We start from the raw sequence: 27,536 nt of genomic DNA on the forward strand, positions 1-27,536 counted from the left end.
ATAAGACTATATTAGTTCAGGTAACGGTCGTGTTTCAAAATGTATTTTAATTTTACACAAAATCAGAAAACATTACTTAATTTATTTAAAAGACGTTAATTAGACATTCAATGGTAATATGTGTCACATAATTATAAGTCGCTTAACTTCAAACACGGATGAATCCAACTGTCAGATTCTGCGATTTTGGCATTAGGAAAGTGTAATAGGGTTATTGCTAAGAGGGTCGAATGGATTTATTTATCAGTTTGAAGTAAGCGACTCATATTTTAACCTAATACCGACATTTTGAGAGTGAACGTTATATCTAACACCGCAGCTATTCGCAAACAGACCAGTGACCGTAGCGGAAGCAGCTGTCACTATCAAACGGATAGTCGTAACTTCACGCGAGTTACGGTACCTGCGAGCTGCGTCGGCGCAAACGACTTTTTACAATTTCCACTCGAGAGGCGACAGGTGCGCGAACGGAATCCGTCTTAGAAATTATTGTGAGAAGAAAAAAGGTTTACGGAAACGCGTATTTACCCTAATTTAAATAACATTCATAACATAATTGGTTTAATTAACAAAACCTGTTGATTAGCAAAACAAATCATATCTATAGCTTGACCGTTAAAAGTTATAATAATTGTAATTATTTTTATTTTGTGTTACAAATTAACATGAGAAAAATGCCAAGCTAAACATTTAAAAGAACAATTAATCTCAAAATGCTGTAAACAATATAAGCACGAAACGGTTAAAAGCTTGTAAATAACACCGCTCGTTAAAGTTGTAACATTCGAAACATCTTCTCACGTCAAATCAGTTTCGCTTTGTTACGTGACTACTGCTAGTAAAGCTTTAATATCTCCAAACCAATATATAATTACATTAATTACCATGCTATAAACTCGAGTACAAAATATGTCTTTACTTCTTTAGTTTCCCACGAACGACTACTTCAGTGGCCAATGCCCCGTTATCCAATGATCTGAATCTTTGATACGATAATGACACTATACCTACAAAGTATTGGTTACAGAAAGTTACCGAAACTTTGCGGCGGCGAATATCGGGTGTCGAACTGTCGTCAATGCATACAAATAGTAAATTGCTCAGCAAGTTTCTTCGACCAAAAACCGCAACTATTAAACTGCTTCGGCATATGAACAAAGATAAAAGAACGCCGCTACCAAATATTTTTTATTCACAGTTTAACGAAACATATTGACTGTAAAACTGTTCATAGATCAATCCAATTTGGAAACGTGATACATAGTTAGTGGAAGATTTATTTACATTCTTCCTATACTCTGGTAACATGTTTTATAGAGGCAAGATGCCGAAATAATGGCCACTATTATTATGTCGGTTTTCTGGTTGGAATATCCTCTTATTACTTTTGAACAAGTAGCTATTGTAAATATTATTGGTGTTGAATAAAGGCTCAAACCGCAACCGGTAAACAGAGAAGTGGATTTACTAAGCTCTTCTCTGTAAAAAGACTAATAAGAACGGACTAATATTGCGGTCTCAAACCACCGAGTTCCGTTCAATATCAAATTTAGGCTAAACCAAATTCAAAACGTTCTCACCGCTCCGCTCCGCCGCGCACGAGTGTAGCCTCTTTCATAAAGCTTTAATTATTTTTCTTGTGAGCCAATACAATCATTTTAATTACGGTGGAGATTGATACTCCACATCCCAGCATTCGTCATGGCACTAGATGATATTACGCTATTATTATGAGTAGTAAAAACTATTGTGAATGCTTTATAACAGATCAAAATATTCGGCTCGCACGTTTCGTTGATGGTAAACAAAATTTAAAATCTCCGAGCATTGATACCACAGACATTAATTAGATATCGATTCAGCTCTGAGCGCGGATGTTACATTTATTATTGCTTTAAGCAATGATTAATAACACTATTATTAGCAGAAGCAAGAGCTTCTAATTTGTTAACGGTATTTGAATGAATAATTCGCTCGTTCTAAAGCACTTCAGATGGACCTACTTAAATAAGTAGGTACTTAGTTGATATTATATTCATTGATGTCGTACCGTACCTAAATAGAGATATAACAATATAACAAAGAAACTATATCCTGTGTGAGACTGGGCTACAAATACCCCGCCCTATTCGAATTCACGTCAAGTCGACGTATTTGTAATTCAACACGGAGTCTCCGGCAGGGCTGGCTCGCGGTTAGAGTTGGCTTGTCCGCAGGGAACAGCTACTTTCAGCCATAGCTGTTGATAAAGCGACGTTACGTACTTTGCCTCGTTTACCTACAGATGCTTTATAAAATGAAGACGCCTTTCGAGTTTAATAGAGACTGAACGAGGATTAATTTAAATATAAACCAAGTCAGAATACTAATGCAGTTGACCGCTGACTTAGCATAATTTTTATTAGTATTTTTCCTAATTCGTCATTAAATAATATGAAATAATATGTAATATTATTTATTACAGCGCCTACAATGTCAACGGGATATACACATACCTACATAGTACCTACTTTTATTATAATGAAGTATTGTAGGCAACAAGTTAAAAGTAACTTATTCGCAATCAAATAATTAATTATTTATTACTTACAAATTTTTCTTCAAAATATTGGCTATCATATTTATTTAGCTGACAACCCTAAGTTTTGAGACTCGTGTACGACTGTACGTATTGTTTCACCTACGGCCCAGTGCACACATATATTGTACCTACAGTCAAGAAAGTTACAGTTAGTGAGACGGTTCAGAAATGTATCTTAAGACCCGATACAATTTTCTTGTACGTAGTACCTATTTGGATCACAACTCGTACGATTCACAATGATGTATATGTCGGAGGCAGATCGTAAAATCGGCCATATCGAGATATTCCTAGGCATACCATGAAACGCCGCCATTTCATGATCTGACTAGCGACTACCAGCCATATCGTTCAAACATCAACGTTTGACGATTTGCCTAGCGACGTTTAGACATATCAAATAAGTAGGGTGTGATATTCCTAGGCATATCATGAAACTCCGGCATTTCATGATCTGCCTAGCGCGACCATCAGCCATATCGTGCAAACTCAAGGGGTGATATTCCTAGGCAGATCATGAAACGCCGGCATTTCATGATCTGCCTAGCGACCACCAGCCATATCGTGCAAACCTCAATGGGTGATATTCCTAGGCAGATCATGAAACGCCGGCATTTCATGATCTGCCTAACGACGACCAGCCATATCGTGCAAACCTCAAGGAGTGATATTCCTAGGCAGATCATGAAACGCCGGCATTTCATGATCTGCCTAGCGACGACCAGCCATATCGTGCAAACCTCAAGGGGTGATATTCCTAGGCAGATCATGAAACGCCGGCATTTCATGATCTGCCTAGCGACGGCCAGCCATATCGTGCAAATCTCAAGGAGTGATATTCCTAGGCAGATCATGAAACGCCGGCATTTCATCATCTGCCTAGCGCGACCACCAGCCATATCGTGCAAACCTCAATGGGTGATATTCCTAGGCAGATCATGAAACGCCGGCATTTCATGATCTGCCTAGCGACCACCAGCCATATCGTGCAAACCTCAAGGGGTGATATTCCTAGGCAGATCATGAAACGCCGGCATTTCATGATCTGCCTAGCAACCACCAGCCATATCGAGCAAACCTCAAGGCTCAAAAGGAACGTAAACTTGTATTAAAAGTTACGATCTGGCAACACTGGACTCGGACGCAGCGCCACCAGTGGCATAAAATGCAATTATTTTACGATGCTATCGGTATGAATGAAGCTAGGAATTCGACGAATACATTGCTCTCATCGATCTGCCGAATCTTTTATAAGACAGATCGTGATATGCCTGAGTTAATTTTAGTCAGATCATGAAATGGCGGCGTTTCATGATGTGCCTAGGAATATCTCATCAATTATTTTACGATGCGCCCGGTATGAAGCTAGGAATATCAACGAATACATTGGTCTGACCGATCTGCCGCCTCTTTTATAAGGCAGATCGTGATACGCCTGGGTTAATCTTAGTCAGATCATGAAATGGCGGCGTTTCATGATATGCCTAGGAATATCTCGATATGCCCGATTTTACGATCTGCCGCCGACATACAGTGTGTGGCCTACAACACGGGCGAATAATTAAAACGTAGATTCTACTCCTCAAACAATATAACTTTTGTTCAACAACTTTTTGAAATTATGTAGTCTTAAAATTGTCCCTTTTTCAAACAAACTAAATAATATTTTCAATGTACTTTAAATTCCGTCTCATTGACATTGCCCGTCAGTCTTGTCACCGTACAGGCATAATCAATTTCGTAATACATTGCGTGTTCGAATAAATTTTAAAGTGTTTTAAAATACAAACCACAAGTTATTTTTAAAAGTCGCTGAACAAACATTGTCTAGTTTGAGGAGTAGAATCTACGTTTTAATTATTCGCCCGTGTTGTAGGCCACACACTGTATACATCGTTTGATATATAAAAAATCAGCAGAAGTCAACTATAGTTTTATTCAAGTCAAGTGCTTCAGTCACCCGTAGCCATTTCCCATCGGCGAGTATAAGAACATTTCTGCACCAACAGATTGGACACAGAAAAATAGAGACGTGTTTATTTTTATTCTGGCCATGCAAAAAAGCCACGACGGTTTGAAGCCGTGCTACTATGCACATATTATGTGTTTTTAAATTATGTATGTATATTATTCTTAAAACCCGTTTTACACTCACTTATATAATCCTGCATTTGAAGCTTTCCTCGTAACTTTTAAGTAACCGGAAACGCTAGCGGTAAAAGAGTGTATTTCTTCTTAATACGAAATACGAGTACATTATTATAATTAAATGCCCGTAAGCCAAACTCACACAAAGCAAGCACATTTAATTATACTGTTATCTTCCTTGGAGATAGTTATGTCCATTATCCACTGTATCATCGTTATTCCATTACGGTACTGCATATAACCAAATTAAGTTATAACCTAATTAATGCAACGGGGCTGCAACAAAGCCCCAAAATTCATTATGGCCAAAGCGTTGCAGTATAAGCAATTTGGGTCGTCTCTAATTTCGTCCACCTACAAGCCACGTAACCGCTGTTGAGACGACGGATCCACGTCTAAGGATCTCCTGTTCATTAAGTGAACTGGGAAGGTCGATGGCTTTATGGCACGATTTGCATTTACACGACCCCGGCACGGATTACACCGACACTTATCCGCTGCCGAAATGAGCCAGCCACCAAACAAGCCTTTGTTTATATACAACGAATTTTTCATCCCCATTCGATTTGACGGGCCATCCTAAAGGTTTTCACGACGAAAATGCTTTACGACGCGTATTCTGTGAGCACTTTGGATTTCTCGCCGGCCCTTTTTGGATGATTATTTATCTATTTAAGCCGGAGGGCGACTGATTTTCTAGGACGGCGGGCATTTTTATTTACTTTCAACTAATTAATTATATAATGCAATGTCACAGTACCTACATTCTTTCAATATTACTTTACTATTTCATTGACTAACAATGATATTTCCTCTACTTCTCAGTCTTCTCATCTTCTTAATACTTATCAAAAAATGGTTATGATTTTCATGTATCATGTTAAAATACACTAACACATTACCTACTTAGGTACTTATAGATACGATACATGCAACACAATATTGCATTCGATCTTACGCATATTAGATAACCATGACTATCGCGTCTCGTATCGTCCTTTGTTCACATTCCTGAATCAACTGCAAAAGATAAACGTTGACTTTTAACAAAGCGCAGATAACACCTACTTCAAATAGTTGTCCGAAACCTAAACACGAGAACAAAGGACCACTAGTGCTGGAGTCTACGTGTATAAGCACAACGTTCAGAAATCCCTGCTGACCCACTTTCGGATAACCACCTTTGAATCGCCCTGACAAAAGCATGTCGATAGAGGAACATAATGTCTGTCCAGCCGTCGAAGCCTCAATTTAGAGCCCGCATGAGCCTATCGACAGATCAGGTCGTAGAACCACGAGCGATGGCGTGAAGCCGCAAGCGTTACAGAATAATATATGTATAACCATTGCTTCTTATAGGGGCTAACCCTTTTATTTACTCAAATAAAATAAGCATTGAGCAAGAGTGAGCTACCGTAAAATGTTAAATTTAAAACGTTAAAAATTGCCACCAAAACATAACCATTTTTGAGAAAAATAATCAAACGAACAAGTTAATGAAATGCGTGAATTTTTAAAAGTCAGCGTAAGCTCAAAAGCTGTCTAAACGTGTTCAGGGATAAGAATCCCTTTGTTTATCCGCACACAACCAGGATCCGTTTACTACATAGAAACTGTTAGCAATTTGTGTACGTTGTGTGTATAAATAAAGGTAGCTATTCATTGTGGGGCACAATCGGCCTATTTGCCGGGCTGTCGCCGCCGCACACAGCGATGCCCATAATCAGGGAAATTGCTTAGTAATAGAGCCCAACTAAAATTTGTATGATAATGAAACTGGGCACCGCTACCGAGCTTCCACGGTGATTTTCTATCGTTAGCCAACCTTACGTAATGGGTTTAGTTCGCGGAAAAAATAACGACACTCCATAACTGTTGAACGTTTAACGTCGTTAATTGGTTAATTATGATACGTTACTTTTATGTGTCACATCCTTAGTGCTGGCAAGCATGCACTGCATGCATCTCATAATAATAAAGCTGGATTATATTATGTAATCGACTAGCTAGTTATTGCTGTGTAGATTCTGGAGCTTCAATGGCGTTATGTTAATACAATTAACGGTAATACTAGCACTTTACGGGCAATTTAGATTAATCCTCGCCCCGTCAGCGAGATATCTCGAACTACCGAGAATTTTGATGGATAAAGATAGCTTCTCATGAGCATAGAAATGTTGTTCATTAAAATAACGCATCACGTTTCTTCAACTTTGTATAATTTTAATCATTTTGATGTACATACATATATATGTATATTATTAAGTTTTACAACGCATTTTGTTCATGTATATGTAAAGTAAATATGTAGGGCGTAAAGCAGTAACAATTTCAATTGCCCACAGGAGACACAAATCACGAGAGATAATTTCATTGTTAACACCAAACTAAAAGCAGTCACCCATAAAAACCGTCACTGTCGAAATCACTTCCACGACACAGTGTCAATTAAGCATTATTCGATTTGCTCACCCTCAAAAAATGTCGACTGGCTTCGACACGTCGATCGCATGTAAGCCTTGCACGATCATTTGGCATCTCCTGTGATTGACGCATTGGGCATATACGCATCACTCACGCCAACCGCTTTAAATCTGTCATATGTGTCCGAAGGGGTTGTCGTTGAAAAATGATTGGTCATATTTCACAGCGCGGTAACGTGTAGCGCATGTAGGTACCAAAGTGTCAACTGTTTTATTAGATTAGGCTTTTTATAATATATTTTTCCTAACAAAATTAAGTAATTACCTGTAGCTACGTGTTTCAAAAATGATTATCAATTTTTTTCAATTTTATTGAGAGTTAATATTAATTTATAACATTTTTACAAGTAAATAAAAGTTTCATTTTCAAAATTTTTGTATTACGTTACTATAGCTTAGTAACACCAAAATTCTCCCTTACACCAGCGAAGTTAATTTTAATGTCATGCAGACCTTGGACACCTTAACAACTGGCCAGAAGAAACACAAACCGGGACTCATGGAAATCAAGGGTTAATGATTTACCCAGGAGTGGGACACTCAAATCAGCTATTTAAAAAAGGTTATGTATTATTATAATAATTATAGTATCATGTGCTTGGTCTTTCTTAGCGCGGAAACGCTGCCTGCGTGATGGTCACCCTACCATTTTGATAGGTATTTGTAATTTTTAGCTTTGGATTATTTTAATTGTAATTAGTTTTAGTTTTATATTAATGTTTTAGCACTTATTATATATTGAATCTGGTTGAATGAATGAATTCATTAATGAAACCACACGACTCACACGAAACCATATAAATTGGCGACAAGAATGTCACAATTCCCGTCAAAACAAAACTTTGTTTCCGTGTACAACTTCCCCATCCAGGTGATATATTAGGAGCAGTGAATCCAACAAACTGTTGCAGTCAGTATACGAAACAGTTTTTCAATCTCACTACAAATGGGCCAACATTTACAAGGCTTAGCTTAGAATGGTGGAACAAATGGTGCGGGCACAGGTGTTGGTTTATTGAAAAAAGATACAAATCACCCCTTTCTTTGGGTGGGATGATGGGGGTTGATCCCTGTTAGGCGACTAGGTAAGCTTTTACAAGCCCTTTGTACAGGGTTTTTATATTCTATCTAGACCTGGCGTACTTTGAATTCTAATTGGATTTGAATCTTATTGGGAAAATATTACTCTGTCATGATTTTTTTTCTGCGCTGAGCTGCGTCGTAATGTACTTATCAACGTTGGGGTGTTCTTTTTGGGATTTTTTATAGGTAAGTTTAGTTTTAGTTATTTTAATTTAACTACCTAACTGTTATTGAGTTAACTTTGTCATTTAATAATAGTTTACGTGTTAAAAAAATCCATTTGTTGCATAGGTATTATTTTTGTAATAAGTTTTGAAAACTCATTAATTTATTCTAAAACTTATACACCATCTGTAAACTTGTATTGGCTATTCATTGTACTAGTATTTACTCACCTAAGTGTAGGCAGCTCAGCTTGCTGTTATGATGTGCCGTTACGTCGAATCATGAGTGGAAGCCACGAGTAAAGTCACTCCTGCGCATCTCCTAAAACAAACAATAAAAAACATTTTTAACAAAGCGGTACAAAATCACGCTATACCTAGCTTTACCTTACACTTTACCCTTTAACCCTACACGTTTTTTCAACAGAACCGCGTATCAATGAATGAAATACAATGCCCTTACATTTGTAACGCATTAAACTCACAAACTTTATTATCTCTTTGGGTAACAGTTACTACCATTATAAAGCATCGATAAAGGAGATTCTCCCTTAGGGGTCTATAAAAGAAGACCTTCATAAACAAGCAATATCTCTTTTATACATCCTCATAATTCGTTTTCGTTCTCATTTCGAGGCAAGTATGATACACAAACAAAAATGCAAGAGAACGTTTCTAAAATGCTTATTTCTATAACTTATAATATGAAATTGTCTAGGAAACGAATAAAATGGTGATTCCTTCCGTTCCCGTTTCCGTGGAGCGAGCTCGGACGGCGCCCGCATAGCTCGAATCTAACGATAAAACTTCTCCGGTAAACGTCCCGAATTCCGAAACAAAACGTGCAGAAAAGCCAGGTCACAGGAGGCACAGGTGTGCGCGGAACCAGTGCCCTCTAATCAAGCGGAAAGGTGGACCCCGCGCCGGCTGACCGAGCGACCCACCAACCAAAATGTAGCCAACCTTCGCGATAACGCAAATCGACTTCAGACTCACTCAATTGTTACAGAACCTATTTTCAACATCTAATTTTATAAAAAGTAAAAGCATTTGTGAAATGGAATGGTTTATCACCGGTCAGATAAAAAAACAGCGATATCTCCATCTCTACGAATAACCTGGGCATACACACTCTTACAATCAATTTAACAATGCCACGGGGTTACATCACTAGCTCAAATTAATGTAGTGTTTCAAACAAAGAGCCTGAGCACTCGGCTTATCTAAGAGAAAGCGGTGGACCAGCCAGCGCGCCCGGCCCGTCCGCGCAAAACGCGCGTCGATGTCCGGATAACAGAGTGAGCATTCTTTTGTTTTCATTATGGATAACCGCGCCTCGTTACCACGAAGATCTTCGTAAACCTTTTGACATTTCGCTAAAAGGTTCATTTCGGCTGATTAATGTTGTAATTCCTCCGGTTGCCCGTACAAAAAAAGACACTCGAAGCATTTATACGGCGACGGCTCGTGAGCGCGAGAAAAATGGAGGGAATTTATCTAAAGCCGTGTATCGTAGCGGAGCGGCCGACGGGCATCTATTTTAATACGGGCGCTATAGTTGAAAGGGGCACGTCGGATCTGTGTACGAAACTAAAAAGTGGATAGTGCAATTTCGCTTCGCTGCGTTTGAGTATGATACATGTAAATGGCGACCCTATTACACAGGTCAGTCTGCATCAGTCGTGCCGGTTATAGGCGTTTTCGGTTAAAACCTTCGGTCTGAAGTGGTCGGTATATTAGACGCAGATCTTCGAGCAGTTCGTTTGAATACGAGCCTGTGGACCATTCCCCTACATTATCAAAGGTTTAAATTTCAGCGGCCACCCCCATACGTTACACGTTTAATTGTGTTAGTATAATGTGCGGCGGTTGTTACAACTGTAGGATCAATCGTCGTTAGATAAGCGCTTGTTTGGGGTACCTCGCCGTGGGGTCTTATAATGTACCTTTTATGTTTTTATGGCCCAATAACAGTCGTATCATGAACTGATGGGGAATACGTGTATTATTAACTAAACGTTTGCTCTTACGACAAACCGTTTGTAATGGTTAATTTGAATGTAAAAAGTTTATCGCACTATTCAGGAAGTTTATATTAGTTTTGCACCTAATTTAAGTTGTAATAAGCTGAATTTTAGCTGAAGCAGCTACAGTTGCAACTCCGCGCCAATTATCGGCTAACTAACTCAGATGCGGTATTGTCGCGACTCGGGGCATTTGTTACCAATTTTTATTCATGACGGCGCAACGGGAACTTGTTATATACGGAAATGCTAGGACTTTTAATATTAATGAAGTTTGCAGAGCAAAGCTAAATAGAAACACCTGCCACAAAGGCGGCGCCAGGCGCGAGCTAACAATCTAGCTCATTAGTACAGAAAACTTTACTCTGCATAACTGGAAAAAAATCCATCGCAGCTTAATTCCAGTTTAACTTGTGTAATTTTTACTGCGCTTGTAACGAGGTAACTCGACGTGCCTAACAAAGTTGTATTGCAGCCAGGGTGGAGCGCTTTTCGAATCCACACCGTCGCGAACGGTTGCTTAATTTTCTTTGAAAACTCTTTAAATATTGCATCGTTTAACTTTTTAAGTATTAGGAACCCTTAAAACTAAAAAGCGAGGAGAGAAATTTTCTTAACGTTCAAGTTCGTTATGACCGGTGACAGTTAATAAGCACAGTGATCAATTGATCATATTTTATTAAAAGTGAGTACTTACATCACGATACTAATTACTATACTCCACGTAACTTCCTTTATCTCTCCACGTAAAACATTTCTACACGTCATATTTTTTTATTTATAAAGCTCGTGTTGAGAATTTTTCCAGGTGTTAAATTGAGAGGTGTTGGTGACATTTAAATGTCAATGTTTAAAATTGTATGTCAGGCTAACACATCCCTACTCAATTTCTAAAATTTCATCTAAGTAGGTATGTACTATACTGAGTCGTTACATCGAGAATGTAATTGTAACATAAACCTTTTTATGCGTACGGCGAATAGAAACGTGCGTCTCAATGAACGGAACCGATATTCCAGCAATGCGTAATCATTTTATTCTACTGAATGGTATAAAGACATGTAGGCATGTAAGTAATAGTCCAAGTGGGCGTTGTATGCCCATTCAAGTGGTTTACTAGCGACTCGACCGAATGCCGGGCATTTCCTTTACTGAACAGGTAGTTTTTCATAGATTTTATCGAGGCGACCCGTGGTTTATACTATAAACCACGGGTTACTTACATATAGTTACTTACAGCCTTTATAACAAGCATTAGAGAAAAGTAGGCATGCACCCAGCCAGGCGTGTCTCACTCCGCGATTTCGTCGCTTTGCTACAGGTAGCTAAAAGTACATCCGTTCGGCCCCAATTTTGGGGAAAGCCATAAGCCGCGCGTGGCGCTGTCGCCACCTAGCGGCTATATCTGTGCTGATCGTAACAGACGCGTTTTGTTAGAGAGTGAGTCTTCTGTACTTAGTACTATTATTTATTCTGTGACCCAGGTGCTACAACCAGTTGTAGGTAAATTAATGCTGTAATAAAGAGAACGCAGGTAGCAAATCGAAGTTTATTTTCATATTCTTGCGGGTTACCTAATAAAACAACAAAGCTCAAAAATTAAAGATTGAAACAGCAAATTGGGAGAATTTACTTAGTGAAAGTGTAATCTTGGAGCGGCAGAGTGCGGTATCAAGGTTGTACTCTTCTGAAGTTCTTAAGAACACTTGTAGACTTCCAACTTGAGGGTCATTCCACTCTGGTGACCTTCACTAACTTTATATTAAAATTATTCATACTCCGAGTGGAATTAAGTATTCTTCCTAACCTCGTTAAGTCGTTACGTACTATGTACGAGTATTTCATATTTTTTATATTTTTTTAGAGACATTTATCACTCAACATCTGCATTTTAACTATTTTAAACTATCACTTCATCCACACTTTTACATCACACTCATCACGTGATCTGGGTCCCGGCAGAATATCAGTGCCTTGCTCGAGAGAGTGAAGCGTATAGCTGAGTCGACACCCTTTTGATGTTGCTGCAATGCACACAGTGTAACCACTGCAAGTGTTTCCACTATTCCTGTCGTTGTTATATGTATATGTCTCTAATATTTGTAAGATTTTGTATTTTGTCTTAATCGATTGTGTATTATGTTAATTGTGTAATTTTCTGTTCTGCCTATATACCTATTTTCTTAATTGTGTGTTTTTGCAGCAATCAAATAAACGCTTTATCTATCTATATATCTATCTATCTCAATCTATCATTGACTTGGTTGGAATCTTCACATGGTTTGCTAGCGAAGAATTTAGGATAATAAAATACTGACTTGAGCGCTACTGATTCATCATAATCAATTAAATTGGTGATAGAAGCGTCTATAAGGACCAGAGGATTAATTAGCAACTTATTAGTATCAAGGAAGTACCAACTATTTACATATTTAGTTGCATAAAAAAACCACGACGGCATAAGTTTTCATCACTAAGGTAAGCAAAGTTGATGCGAGATTATTCAAATGCTGTTGTTATTTTTAAGGGTTGTAAATAATATTCGAATTTAACTTACACTTACAAAGAAATCTACATACCTATACCTTAATAAATATGTTTTCTAGTAAAATTTTTCTTTCTGCCAATGAATCACATTTTAATTAAATATTACTATGTACATACATTATGTATGTACATAGTTGGTATTGAAATGTACCGTTCAACGCAAACTACATAGTCGTAAATCGTGATTACTTACTTATTCACTAATGTAACATAACGCATATCAACTATTTGCCTCAATTACATATTAAGTACAATAAAGCTCGTTCAAATGCCGATGTGTGAATTTTGTTTGCTTCGTTCATTTTAAATCAACCATTATTTGGTTCGTATTACTGTACAATGTCTACATTTGTAACTGTAAAAAAAATATGATTACATTTGTATCTCAGAGTTAAAATTTATAAGTGCCACAGGCGGTTAAAAATCTCAAATTCTCACTAGATTCGGAACTATGATTATTATAATAAAAAAGTCACATAAGAAGTACGTGATGCGTATGTACCTATATCTTTACCAATTTATATTATACATTTTCCTATTAATTTCATTGATTTCGTTCTTGTAATAAATTTCCTCGCGTCTCCTTTACTAATATAACTTAACCTTTCAGTGATGAAAGCTACAACGACCTTTGACATACTTGAATGCCGGCTTCGCAGATGTACAGGTCACATTTAAGGGAAAAGTAATTATAAACCGTCATCTCAGGGTTGCCATAAAAACCTAAGGGATGAGCGTTAACCTTTACTACCCTACGCAACATGTAGCGGCGGTAATAACGTAGTAATGTGATGTAGACAAGTGATATAGCGTCCCCACCCTCGCAGGTAGCACGCGACGGGTGACAAGTAGCACCTAACACACAAGTGTTAGGCGATAAATTAAATTCGTGTTTCAATCGTTTGGATTTATTTTATCATATTTTGTACAAATACCTGAAATTTGGAATGCTATGAGAAATGAAAACTATGCGTATCATAAAATGATAAATAATTACTGAGATTTTTCACCTTTTTAAAGCGAACTCTAAATTTTATCACAAAATAACTAACAAAAACAATTGCTTGATTTAGTAATGATTACCCGAGTGAAAACTTGCTAGAAATTATAAATATGTACCTAACAATATTAACATTTTAATAACAAAACTTCCGTGAGACACAGACATATTAAATATATTACAAACGGGTCACTCACGTATTTTAAGTCGAAAAACGCTCGACATGTTTCACTCCGTACCGAGGAGTGTCATAAGGAGCTGGCGTTTACGGTGACGGACCGGCGCAGACTGGGAGCCGCAGCTTATATAACATTTATTAACATTTATAATATTAACATTTATTTGTACAAGAAGTAAATTACTTAAGGCAATTTCGTTCCCAACATTCCGCGACAGGATAGGTAGGTATTTTAGATTATTATTAATTATAACGCGCGGCTGCCAGCACACGGGGTCGTGGGGGTGAAAAAATGCAAAATACACATTTAATTTCAACCCTCTGATGGTAAGGGGGAACCCTACTAATTAATTAGACCACCTGCCTAGCAAAACACCCCATGTAAAATTGTGGTGGTGTGTAGCAAGTAAAAATAAAACTGTTATACTCACTTCGTAATTATTAAATTATGGACTTAAACGACGACGTCATGGCTCATGGTTGTCATGTGATGTCATAATGTAATCAAGGGGTAATCTCACTAATATTACTTATAAGTACCTATGACACACATATTTAGAGAGAGGTAATATAAAGGTTAATTGAAAGTTTCATTTATGCAGCTGATGTTAAAAAAATACTTCTAAAGTGCAATCAAGATCTGCATGGATTGTCCTAAGAAATATACCTAAGTATGTTTTGTTTGTATGTATGTTTTTTGGGTCAAACATAATACGCAAAAGAACTGCTCTGTTCCCGAAAGTTAAGCTAATTTCTAGCCTAATCATAAATGCAGGATTTTGAAACTCCTAACCTAATTTTGGTATGAAGCTCTTAATGTTTCAAAGTAATTTGCATGTCTGTTTGTATACCTACATAATGCACTCCAATTTTAACCTCATTGTAAAACTGCCGCCGACCCAGTCACGTCACGCGTCCGTCACTTTAGCCATTTTCAAGTTTTCGTTCCCGGTAAAAAATTGCTCCTACATCGCATGGGATAGGCAAATTTGTAAGTAATATTTATGAGAAAGCAGGGTAGAATAATGATATGTATATTATTTGGGCCTCTGAGCGAGCACCCCGGGAGCTCGGAGAGCAACATTTGTCAATGACTTCCAACGCAGGTGGGCGGTAGCTATGATCCTTGTTATTACTTTATTTTTTGGCTCATTTCAATAATCATTCTGGCTACTAACGTATGCACGTCTGGAGACTCGGGTTGTTTATTTTTCCGACCTGAACACTTTATTAGGTCCACGTGTGGTCTCGTTTATAGCCACATATTAGGTAAGTGTTTACATAAATTGTAATGCACTACATTCTCTGTCAATTTTCTGTGTGTATAATATACTAGTGTGTGTGTTCAATTCAGTACGAAGTAATAAGTAATTAAGAAATTTTAATATTTAATAAGTATGGTAGTTATTAAATAATTTAATAAATGTCAGATGCAAGTGAGCTTTAATCCCCAACAGTCATTGACCGGATCATAAACGAAAATCTTCAGTAAGTCAGTAAGCGTAGTCACGGAGCGCAACGTGAAAAACGACGTCCATTAAGGAAGTGAATACATTTAAAATAATCGGCTTAGTCGTCCGACGTTGACGTATATTCGTACTTATCTCACGAAGATACCGGCACAGATATCACCAACTAATCCCTTACACAAACATCTGAAAAAGTCTCGGTACTCCTTGTAAGGCTCAGCCGAGTAATTGAATGGCCCCAGTCAGCTCTTTCACTTGAACAAAAGTGCCCAATAATTTATGCCTATAATCTGACGCGCGCTGCGCGCACTCGACTCGTGTTCGTTTTTGGAATCAGAACTATATTCTCCCGGCGGTTCGAATATTAACAGTACAATGGCGGCGACAGTCACAATATTACCCGCATGCGTTTTCTTTATCCAATTCTTTACTGGCTGTCACGCCCGCGGTGTGATATTTATACGCTCCCGGATTAACACTATATTTACCAGAATTTATGTCCTTTGCTTAAAGAACAAATTCAAAGTTACTAAGCAGATAAAGCCCGTAAACTTGTCTTTGGTCACGAAAATAGATGTAGTGAAGTGTCCCGAACATAACGCATACCATGGATCTTTAAAGTAATCAGGATGTCTCCATTAATTTTTAAGGGCTTCCTTTGAGACGACACGCTGTATTTACTTTGAAAACAAGCAAACTTTTAATGGAGTTAGATTTCTTTGACCCTCAAACACGGTTCCTGTGAATTGTGACATTATTTATAGGTAAGTGGCTTCAAACGCCATCACCGCATAAGCCTATATTTAATAAAATCTCTTTTAATGAATGCATATAAATGAACCACCAACTAATAGCAAAGTCGTTGAGTATTCCACCAGCGTACAATCAAACACGACTTATCGATTGCGACTTGAAACTGCGAGCATGTCTCCAATTAAAGGTTACATCTAAGAATATACATCCAAGAATATAAGTATATACGATTTCTACATGGCGCCCTGGCGCTCTTGTAGATATTTTTAGTTGACTAGTTTTATAAAAGTGCTAAGGTGAATCTTAGTGACACTTAACAACGTAGTGAAGTGGCTTTCACATCAGCGAAGCGCGCCGGGATATGAATTATTACGAGAGGGGCTTGACAGTCTGTATCTAAATTTGAAGTAGTGTTTTGACACGAACATCTCTCACCGCACTCGAGTCCGCGTCACTGTGGATGTGTACAAATAATTACGAGGACAGTTCTCACCGGAACGATTGAAGCACACTCAATGATGAGATGAGGGGGCGGGACTTCGAAACTCCAAATCCAAACTTCGAATTAATAATAACTGTCACTCAATTTCCTGGTGTCACACTAAATATACGTATATATTATGCCGTTTAGCTCAGGCCCAATAATCGAATAAATATCCCGTCGCATTAAATGTATTTCAAGCTATAAAGTGTTGATGTATGATTCAATAGTTTGATGAATTGTGATCGCTTTTAACAGTCGATTAAGTGAGTTTGTAAAGATGACGGTAGGCACAAATCGCTCAGCAGGAGCACTCCGGCGTCGCGTCGCACGTCGAGAGTGACGTCTTCATCCTCGACACGCTCGCGCATTAGCTGTTACATTTCCTCGGCGCCTGCGCACATGTAACGACATTTTAAAACCCTCTTCCCGTGCCGCCGCCTCTGACGAATTAAGTTATTAACGCTTCGGGACAGCTGCTCGACACAAATCAATGTGCTCGGGAGTTCCAAGCGCACACTCCGCTCCTCCTCAACAGTTTTATGGCCATTTTATGTACCCTTTCATATTCAACTTTCAGTACTCGAGTCGAGGGTAGCAAGACGGTTGGCATCATAAAATGAATGAATGCGGGTGCCTAATTTGTGATCTTACGCTAGCCGTCGATTGTTCTTTGAAGTACTCGACTTATTATCTGTATGACTTCAACCTTTCCTTTGATGTTGTCGATATGGTAATACTCGGTATCGCAATACAGGTAATAACATCATAAATTCAATGCTTGACAAGTGAGGCGTTAGTTTGTTTAATGCCTTTAGTGGAATCTGTTTGCCCCAGTAGTGAAGCTTTGAAGTGCTTGCGTTGCGAAATTACTAAACCCATAACGAGGTGTGCTTTGACTCCCTCGTCAGCAATAATTTTACTTAACGTCAGTATATTTTGCAAGAGCATCTTCACGTTATCTTCCGGCTTGTCAGCGCCGTGTTGGAAACGTACAAGGGGGTTGGTTATAAATTATTTACCGTTTCCGTGTAAATTCTGTGTATTTGTCACCCCGGGCCAAGGCTTGTACCTATTAAGATATTGCTTCGTATTCCCGCGAGTCTCATTACCAGCGGGGCGGGCAGCGACACCTCTAATACTTCATCTTTACCAGAGGCTTGAAAAACGCGCAACTTCCCGTAACGACTAGCTAGCGTTACACGAATCTCGCCGGGGTTCTCTCATTTTCATAAAACGTCCATCGCGACGCTCTTCAGAATGTTATTTTTCCTCGCATAATATATTTACCTTTAATTTCATTAGGAGCAAACGTTCCGTGGGAAAGAGCGGAAAAGCGATTCGCTAAAAAGGTTGTTTTGATGGTAGTTACATTAAGGTAATTGGTGTACGGCTGCGAAACACCTTTATAGCCCATCGCAGCGGTCGTTTGGGGCTGCGCTAGGCCAATCATTGTCAGTCTTCGCCGCCGGCCAAATTTAATACGGGATACGATGTTAATGGAACGAATTTAAGTATCTTACGGATAAATTGGCTCTCAAGATTTATAGAACAACAAACTGCCCAATGTACATACATTCAAATTAAGTGCGTCCGAAATGTGGTATATTTTACGGCAAGGGAATTTCGTTAGCGTGTATTTTTATGTACAAAGGAAAAGGTCAATCGTGATAACCTGATAACATTCTAAAAGAAATAAAGAACCCTTTGATTGTTATTAAGTAGATATAGGCATAAAAAGCTTCACTGAGAATATTATGACGGAGATATAGTGACCTTATCAAAAATATTTCGACACACGCCGGTGATTAAGCCAGGCGTACAAGTATTCGAAGCGAGATGTCATCATTTCACTAGCGCGATAGCGTTTGCGCCCGCGCTCGACGAGGGCTCACAGATCAATTTACTCTCACAATGACTTTAATAAACTCATTCACTGCCGGATAGAGTAATAACTCCATATGAGTGAAAGATATTCTATGTCGATGCTATCTCGAGCGTGAGTCGCGTGTGCAAGAGGAAACTGGAGGCGACGTTATTAAAAAAACACATGTGCCCGAGATGCGTATCGCAGCGTCTGTTAATTACTTTTGACACGCAGCATATGATTCAATTATCATTATGATTTATTCCGAAAGAACGGTCGAATAGGCGCGGGGTGAGACGAAGAGCCCCGTCAGTTTATTTAGGCGTTAACTATCGCATTAATTCCAACGATGGATCTCCTTTCCACCAGATGGCAAGCCAATTCTCACAGGACGGTAGCACGGTTTTTTGTTGATAAAAGTCTTGTTAACACGCTACCGATTTGTGTGGGCTGCAATCTCAGCTCCGGCATTTGGACTATGCTAAATATTTTTAGGAAACATTTTTGGTCCAATACATTTGAAAGGCCAAAAGTTTATTCCCATTTATTGTGGTTGGGGCATTCAAATTATTTTATTATCCAAAAGTTCCTCAGGATTGTGGCATAGCTATAAATTGTATGATTATCGCATGCCGTATCTAAGGAGTTAGTGTTAAACACATAAAAACAGCTTTAATTGCTTAACTCTAGCGTCCCGTAACCACATAATTCACGTTAAGCTCGCTTTCACACGAAAGATCGCCCAGACTTCATTATAAGCCCCGAGCGTACCAGAACCGGTTGATAATAAATACTAATTACATGTAAAATAACATGATAGCATCGCTGTTAAAATGTGAATCGACATTCCTAGAACTACAAACTACAAGCTACAATGCTGTCGGGTGCGTCGGAAAAAATTGTCGTTACCATACATAGTAAATCTTGCGTGACACGTAATGGTTTTAAGAGCTTATTTATCGCCGTCGGTCGCTTCTAGTGATCCATTTAATATATATTATCACACTTTAAGCGTCAACAAACGTGAGAAGATAGCCGTTGACCCGGTTCGTGATATTTGTCTCATTTTGAGGATTATAAGTGATCGCTGCGAACGCCAATGTCTTCCGTTTGTTGAATCTGCTTTTACAGTAAATAACGTAGTTGGTTTAAGGCGTGTATACATATTTAGACCCGGTTTATAATGGCTTTGCTTTTCGAGTGTTCTTGAATGACAAAAGGGGACTTAGCCGCTCTCGTAAAGAATTAAAGGATCTTCAGTTAATTCTAAATACGTTTCAATGGCGCTTTTCTATTGCATCTGATGGAGCTAATGTTTTCTAAATTCATATCCGGTTTAGGTAAAAAACGTACTCCAAATTTCAAGGATTTAAAAGAAAAACGACAATCGATTTCAAAGTGGAACCACCTGGAGGTAAATTGAATAGCATACATAAAAATCGAGGGCAGACCGAAGTATAGAAATTGCTCAACATACGCAATAAAGTGGTCCTTCAAGTAAGAAGCAATAAGGATAATTATGTGTAGGTACAGTACCTATTAATCTATATGGTAGTAAGTACCTACGTATAACCAATGCTTTAGCTTTCTATTAAACTAAGCACAATTATTTATCTGCCAAGGTAGTTACATTTTAATATCACAACAATGAAGTAACGAAGTCATTAGTAGAGCAACATCTTGGCGATGTTCCCACATTTGCCACCACATGGTCAGAATTGATACTCGTGTTTTGTACGCAACGCCAGCCTGTTCTCAATTTGGATTACCTACTGTTCGTATTTATAGTATACGGTGTTCACACCAAATACGTATGCAGATTATACGGTAGCTATATAAAATGGTCAGTAGATTTTACTATTGAAAATGACGGCATTGAATGTGCAACTGGGATTTACTCACTTTTTTTAAGCGCAGAGGAAATGCGTGTTATTGCAGCTTATGTTTCCAAGTCGCCCGCTGCGATATTCGAAACACCCGTCCGTTTTTTGTGACAGACCAACTCAGTGCCATAAATAATAGGTAGGGGTTCCAAACTATACGAGCTTTGTAATAAATTCGTTGCTCCTTTTGGTAGCAAAAGAGCGGGCCATCCACGATTGAATTATGGTGATGCGTTAAGCCAGCGAACGCCGCTGGATTCCAGCGTTTTTATTTTCTTTTCATTTCGCGCTAAGCCTGCTCTTTGCATTTGTATCATTACTTTCGTATGTTTTCTTCGAAGTCACGTCTTTGTAGTATTGGGAGCCACTAAGAACGTTTCTTGTTCCGATATCCCTCGAACGAGGCGCGTATTAAGTTACATATAGTACTCACGGCTATTTGAAAAAGACAACACGCAGATGGTGCATCCGTATTGGTTTTCTTTTAAAACATGGAACGAAATCACATGGGACCGTCAATATTTCCTTTCCAAGTAAAACAAAGCCATTTGTCCGTGTTTCGTTTTAAAAGGAGCTAGGGACTTGAAAAAGTAAACTTGACGTTTAACGTGGATGTACAAGATTCAATTACACATTTTTCTTTTAGGATTGTGAACTGTTGGACGTTAAAGTAAATTTAAAAATACTGAGAGACTTGGGGTAAGTAAATGTGAAACATTCTTTAATAAACATTGGTTATGTAAATAATTCAACAAAAGCTTATTTAAACAAGAAAGGCGACAAACCGCGCCCCAGGAGGCATCGTCTTTTGATTACACTATCACTATTACACGGCCTCTTATCGATGAGAGCCGTTTTCTACACGACATATCTATGAAATAATGCTCCATAGATACCAAACCAGGCTTGGTTTCATTTTTATTGCATGCATCGGCGACAGTCATTTGAAACGGAGTTGATGGAAATACGATATTCAGTGGCGAATAACACTAAAATTCAAAACAATTAAGTTTCAAATTGTAATATATTAAAGCGTCGTAATGAGTAAATATTTCAAGAAATTCAATCTTGAATGTTTTAATAATTGTTGAGTATAGTGATTTGGATATTTCGGAGAGCTAATGACATTAAGGAGTTGTCACGGCACTTTAAAGTGGTCGGCCGGGTGAGAGCAATCGGTGTAGGATTACTGAGGCGACTCGGAGCTGGAGTGCAACGGCGACGGCGTCGGACAGGGTTGGACGATGCCGTTTGGAGCGTCTGACAGACCGGCAGGTTGCGAGAGCCTCTCAAATTACCCCCGGATAAGTCAATCATTGGGAAACGTCCACGTTTGCCCAAAATAAAACGCTGTTCGAATGTTGCGTGTGGCGCTTCGGGTATAATGCGTAGCGACAGCCGACATGTTTTGTGCGAGAAAATAAAATTGATGGTGTAGGGACCGCTCCAGACTTAAATAGCACAGTATTCGTGTTGCAGTTACACTTTTGTCTATTTTATGACTGGCGTCACGGCTCGCTCCCGTTTTCTTTTGTTTTCGTTTCTGCGTGTAGCGTTATTAGCGCTCTGACAAGTATTCGTGTCAGCCGGATATTGCTGTCACAAATTGTGGCGCATTAACTAAACGGTGGCGCTGTTGTATTTAAACGACTGTCTCTTTTGTATAGGTGCTTAACTGTTAAATAGCCCCTCTAAAGGAAGTAATTGGACAAGTGTTGGTTACGTTAGCCATGTAGAAACCGGCGGCGAGGTCCAATTTCCTGCTCCGGCCGCAGTCTTCGACGAGCAAATAGCTCTTTGCAAATCAAACAAGGGACCGTCTGGCGAATCCACATATCAACTTCGCATTGTTTCTCCCATCATTCGGAGCTAACCAGAGGCGTTTTCGATTATCCGCCCTGCGGAGAACAAAGCCTCTGACCGCAGAACCAAGTCAATTACATAGTTCAACAACTCAGCCCTTATAACTTTCATGGGCTGCCACCGGAATACAGAAAAGGGTATCTGTTTTCAATATATAGGGCGCGCGATGCGATTGACCCTTTCGAGTGTCCGCATTGACTTTTAAATTACTAATCCCGCGGGGGCAAACAGAAACAGTGCCTCTGGGGCGCTTGTTTACACGCTCGAGAACACTCGCATATCTTCATTACCGTCCAGCAGCGAGCTTGACCTGCTTGCTCAGCACTCATGGACTTCCATCAAGGGGCTACCTGGGAAACCTCATTACCATTCTTTTATTCACACAACTCAACTTGAATTCTGATTACTTATGTTTATAAATCTCCAAGTTTACGACAAGAATTTATATGAGTTTGTTTTAATAATATAGGTGTACGTAAATAATGCACGGTGGGCACCATGCGCAACAAATTGACACGTATTTAACTGAACATAAACTAGCGCGCGGTCACGCTTAGTGAAAACACAATCATTTAGGTAGTTCGGACTTGAACTGTCGGAATGTTCATCCGGAAATGATTTATTTAACTTAAACGCGCGCTATTTTAGACGTTAAGGGATACCGTAGGGACTTATTAATGTTTATCTAAGCATCGGAATAAGAATGCATCGGACGGGAGCGGCTGACGGATCCCGCCCGTTGGGAGCAGCCAAGCGCACCCATTCCGACTGATGGCTCTATACCAGGCTTTTTTCTATGTCAGACACAAACCCTTTCAACTTCAATGAATTACTTAATTTTTGTGCGTCGGGTCTGTACCCTCAGCAATTCGATGTCGAAATAAATTAACGTTATCCATTGTGAGCCAAATGCTATGAATTGGGTTTAGAATTTGTGGTTTGTGAATTGTTAGCAAGGGCTTAATATTACCTTTTTTTTATGTTAGGTCTATTTTGATTTTGACAGATCGTTGCGTAAACCCGGGCCTTACCCTACCAACACGTCTTGGCAATTTATAAAACGATAAATGAAATACATAAATGGGAGTACTTTAAAAGAATAGGTAACATTCGGGTAGGCGTTCCACTAGTAGGTACAAAAAACTTAGTAAGCGAAATAATCAAGTCACTCCAAGCCTCTTTTATGTAATAAAATTTATTCTTAGAATAGAGACCCTGTTTGAAGCTAGTGGATAAAAAATATGGATTATTTTCTTTGTTTCTAATAGTATTTTTCCAACTCGATTGGTAGGATGACAGGTGTCGTCTCCAAATAATTTATAAAATTATAACCTAATAACGAAAAAACTCGCAAAATTGTATTGAAATGACAGCTGTCTTCCTACCTCATCGAGTTTGAAAAATACTTTAGTTTAGATCTGAGCCGAAAAGTTATTAAAGTTAAATTGAAAAATGTATACGTAAATATATTAGGTAAATTAATTACACAATTATATTTTTACACATGGTAATTAAATAACACAATTCAAAAAAATAACTCGTCATTACGTTTCCCTTGTCCAGTCTTTTAATGTTGTAGCAATTTATAGTTTGTTTTTTAGCATTAGAAAAAGACGCGATCTTGACGTGTATTTTAAGACTTAACAATTTTTGATCGAGCGTGCTCGTGTCGCTGTCGGAGGCAGATCGTAAAATCGGCCATATCGAGATATTCCTAGGCATACCATGAAACGCCGCCATTTCATGATCTGACTAGCGACTACCAGCCATATCGTTCAAACATCAACGTTTGACGATTTGCCTAGCGACATTTAGGCATATCAAATAAGTAGGGTGTGATATTCCTAGGCATATCATAAAACGCCGGCATTTCATGATCTGCCTAGCGCGACCACCAGCCATATCGTGCAAACCTCAATGGGTGATATTCCTAGGCAGATCATGAAACGCCGGCATTTCATGATCTGCCTAGCGACGACCAGCCATATCGTGCAAACCTCAAGGGGTGATATTCCTAGGCAGATCATGAAACGCCGGCATTTCATGATCTGCCTAGCGACGACCAGCCATATCGTGCAAACCTCAAGAGTCAAGGGGTGATATTCCTAGGCAGGTCATGAAACGCCGGCGTTTCATGATCTGCCTAGCGACGACCAGCCATATCGTGCAAACCTCAAGGGGTGATATTCCTAGGCAGATCATAAAACGCCGGCATTTCATGATCTGCCTAGCGACCACCAGCCATATCGTGCAAACCTCAAGGGGTGATATTCCTAGGCAGATCATGAAACGCCGGCATTTCATGATCTGCCTAGCGCGACCATCAGCCATATCGTGCAAACCTCAATGGGTGATATTCCTAGGCAGATCATGAAACGCCGGCATTTCATGATCTGCCTAGCGACGACCAGCCATATCGTGCAAACCTCAAGGGGTGATATTCCTAGGCAGATCATGAAACACCGGCATTTCATGATTTGCCTAGCGACGACCAGCCATATCGTGCAAACCTCAAGGGGTGATATTCCTAGGCAGATCATGAAACGCCGGCATTTCATGATTTGCCTAGCGACGACCAGCCATATCGTGCAAACCTCAAGGGGTGATATTCCTAGGCAGATCATGAAACGCCGGTATTTCATGATCTGCCTAGCGACGACCAGCCATATCGTGCAAACCTCAAGGGGTGATATTCCTAGGCAGATCATGAAACGCCGGCATTTCATGATCTGCCTAGGGACCACCAGCCATATCGTGCAAACCTCAAGGGGTGATATTCCTAGGCGGATCATGAAACGCCGGCATTTCATGATCTGCCTAGCGCGACCATCAGCCATATCGTGCAAACCTCAATGGGTGATATTCCTAGGCAGATCATGAAACGCTGGCATTTCATGATCTGCCTAGCGACCACCAGCCATATCGAGCAAACCTCAAGGCTCAAAAGGAACATAAACTTGTATTAAAAGGTACGATCTGGCAACACTGGACTCGGACGCAGCGCCATATAGAATGCAGCGCCACCAGTGGCAAAAAATGCAATTATTTTACGATGCGATCGGTATGAATGAAGCTAGGAATTCGACGAATACATTGCTCCCATCGATCTGCCGAATCTTTTATAAGATCTGTCTTATAAAAGATTCGGCAGATCGATCGTGATATGCCTGAGTTAATTTTAGTCAGATCATGAAATGGCGGCGTTTCATGATATGCCTAGGAATATCTCATCAATTATTTTACGATGCGCCCGGTATGAAGCTAGGAATATCAACGAATACATTGGTCTGACCGATCTGCCGCCTCTTTTATAAGGCAGATCGTGATACGCCTGGGTTAATCTTGGTCAGATCATGAAATGGCGGCGTTTCATGATATGCCTAGGAATATCTCGATATGCCCGATTTTACGATCTGCCGCCGACATCGCCACCGACAGTAAATGTACCACGCAGAGTAAGGTTGGCATAGTTACGGGAGTTATAAATGTGCTGTAAAAAACAAATCAGATCTTTGTCTTATTTATCAGACTGTGGCGAAATGAGCTGGATATGTAATGTCTTATATATCAGACCCTAGCGGTTAAAGGGTTAATTGATAAACGCTCTTTAAAAATCAGTAACTATTACTTATGAAAGCAAAAGAATGTAAATAATTAATCGAATATGATTCATAATGGTTACATATTTGCTATAGCTTATTTTTCTAAATTGTTTTTCAATAAAAAGACACGTCTAGATTATTTACCTTTTTTCTAATGCTAAAAGAAACAAACTATAGAAAGTAGGTATATTCGAGGCATTTTATTAAGTAAACTACTGACGCATATTAAATTAATGAAATAATGAATAGTTATTTATGTTGTGCGCCTTGGTATTGAATTAAACAAGACAACTCGTGCTCTCTGCCTTCTGCTTCACTGCCTATTAATGAGGCGAAATAGTCAATGACAATGGATTCACAAAATAAAAGTACCGATTAAGAGTGTTAAACTGCCGTGACTGATTGAAATTCGGTCCGCCAGTTCTGGACGCCCATTGTATTCATAATAATAGAACTGTTTATATTTAGGAAGCTTTTTTTCACTTTACTACAAAAAAGTTAATAATAAGCATCCGTTTACCTGGAACGGTAAACCCATCCATCATAGCCCATAAAGTGAAATTATAGTCGTTATTATTGCTTCTACGAAAGGCTAATAGAATCGAGACTTTATATTATTTGCAAACATTGTAGGGCGAGAGCTTAAATCGATCACACCAATAAATAAGCTACATTGACTTGTCAACCTTTTACACAATAGAACCTTTTAGAATCAAAACGAGATAATATCTTTTAACGACTGAATAATGTTTAGACATAAATTACAATACGTATCTTTATTTATATAGTTATGCGAGTACGCTTTGGGACTGTTTGTAATGAAGAGAACACGAACAAAGCGGGAACGTGAGACAAGTACGGTTTGCTGCTCGAGCACTTAATTATTCCAGATGGTTGATACTTATTAACATAATTCATAAAGGGCAGATTTCAATGTGGTGTTGTTTTGACGGGCGTACATGTTAAGTTGTCGGTACATCTAATATGCAGATTAGTGAACGGATACGCTGACCGAGCGTTCCGATCCGCAGGCACCGCGGCTGGCAATTCATGTACAAATTATTATTGTTTAACTTAGCGTACGTACCTATTAGACAAAAGAGCTGAACACAGATTAGTAAAAACCATAATAAAAAGTTTGGACGTAAATTTTAACCAGTAAAAATAGTGCTTATAACGAACAACAATACTAATACAACGCAATGTAACAACAAAAATAATAACTTCAATGTCACAAACTGTCTGTTAAACATATTTTGTCATATAAATCCAGACTACGTTAGAACAAAATCTAGATGTTGTTTGTATCTACAGCGACATGTAAATCTCAACAGCAAATACAATGTTTCAAATAAATGTGCATATCATTACACTAACAGGAGATGTCGCGAGCGAGCGGGTGTGTGGTCC

At 38.9% G+C, this 27,536-nt stretch overlaps 1 protein-coding gene across 1 annotated transcript in view; it reads right to left on the reverse strand.

Annotated features, from left to right (window-relative positions):
* The window catches only part of LOC134647280 (protein artichoke-like), a 69,892-nt gene that overhangs the window by 17,144 nt on the left and 25,212 nt on the right, over positions 1-27,536 (reverse strand). Inside the window, exon 2 of the mRNA XM_063501562.1 lies at positions 8,691-8,781. The gene's annotated coding sequence lies outside the window, so the exon portion shown is untranslated. The remainder of the gene's footprint in view (positions 1-8,690; positions 8,782-27,536) is intronic.

This window comes from Cydia amplana, chromosome 4 (assembly GCF_948474715.1).
Source record: "Cydia amplana chromosome 4, ilCydAmpl1.1, whole genome shotgun sequence".
In the NCBI taxonomy this organism is placed as follows: Eukaryota; Metazoa; Arthropoda; class Insecta; order Lepidoptera; family Tortricidae; genus Cydia; species Cydia amplana.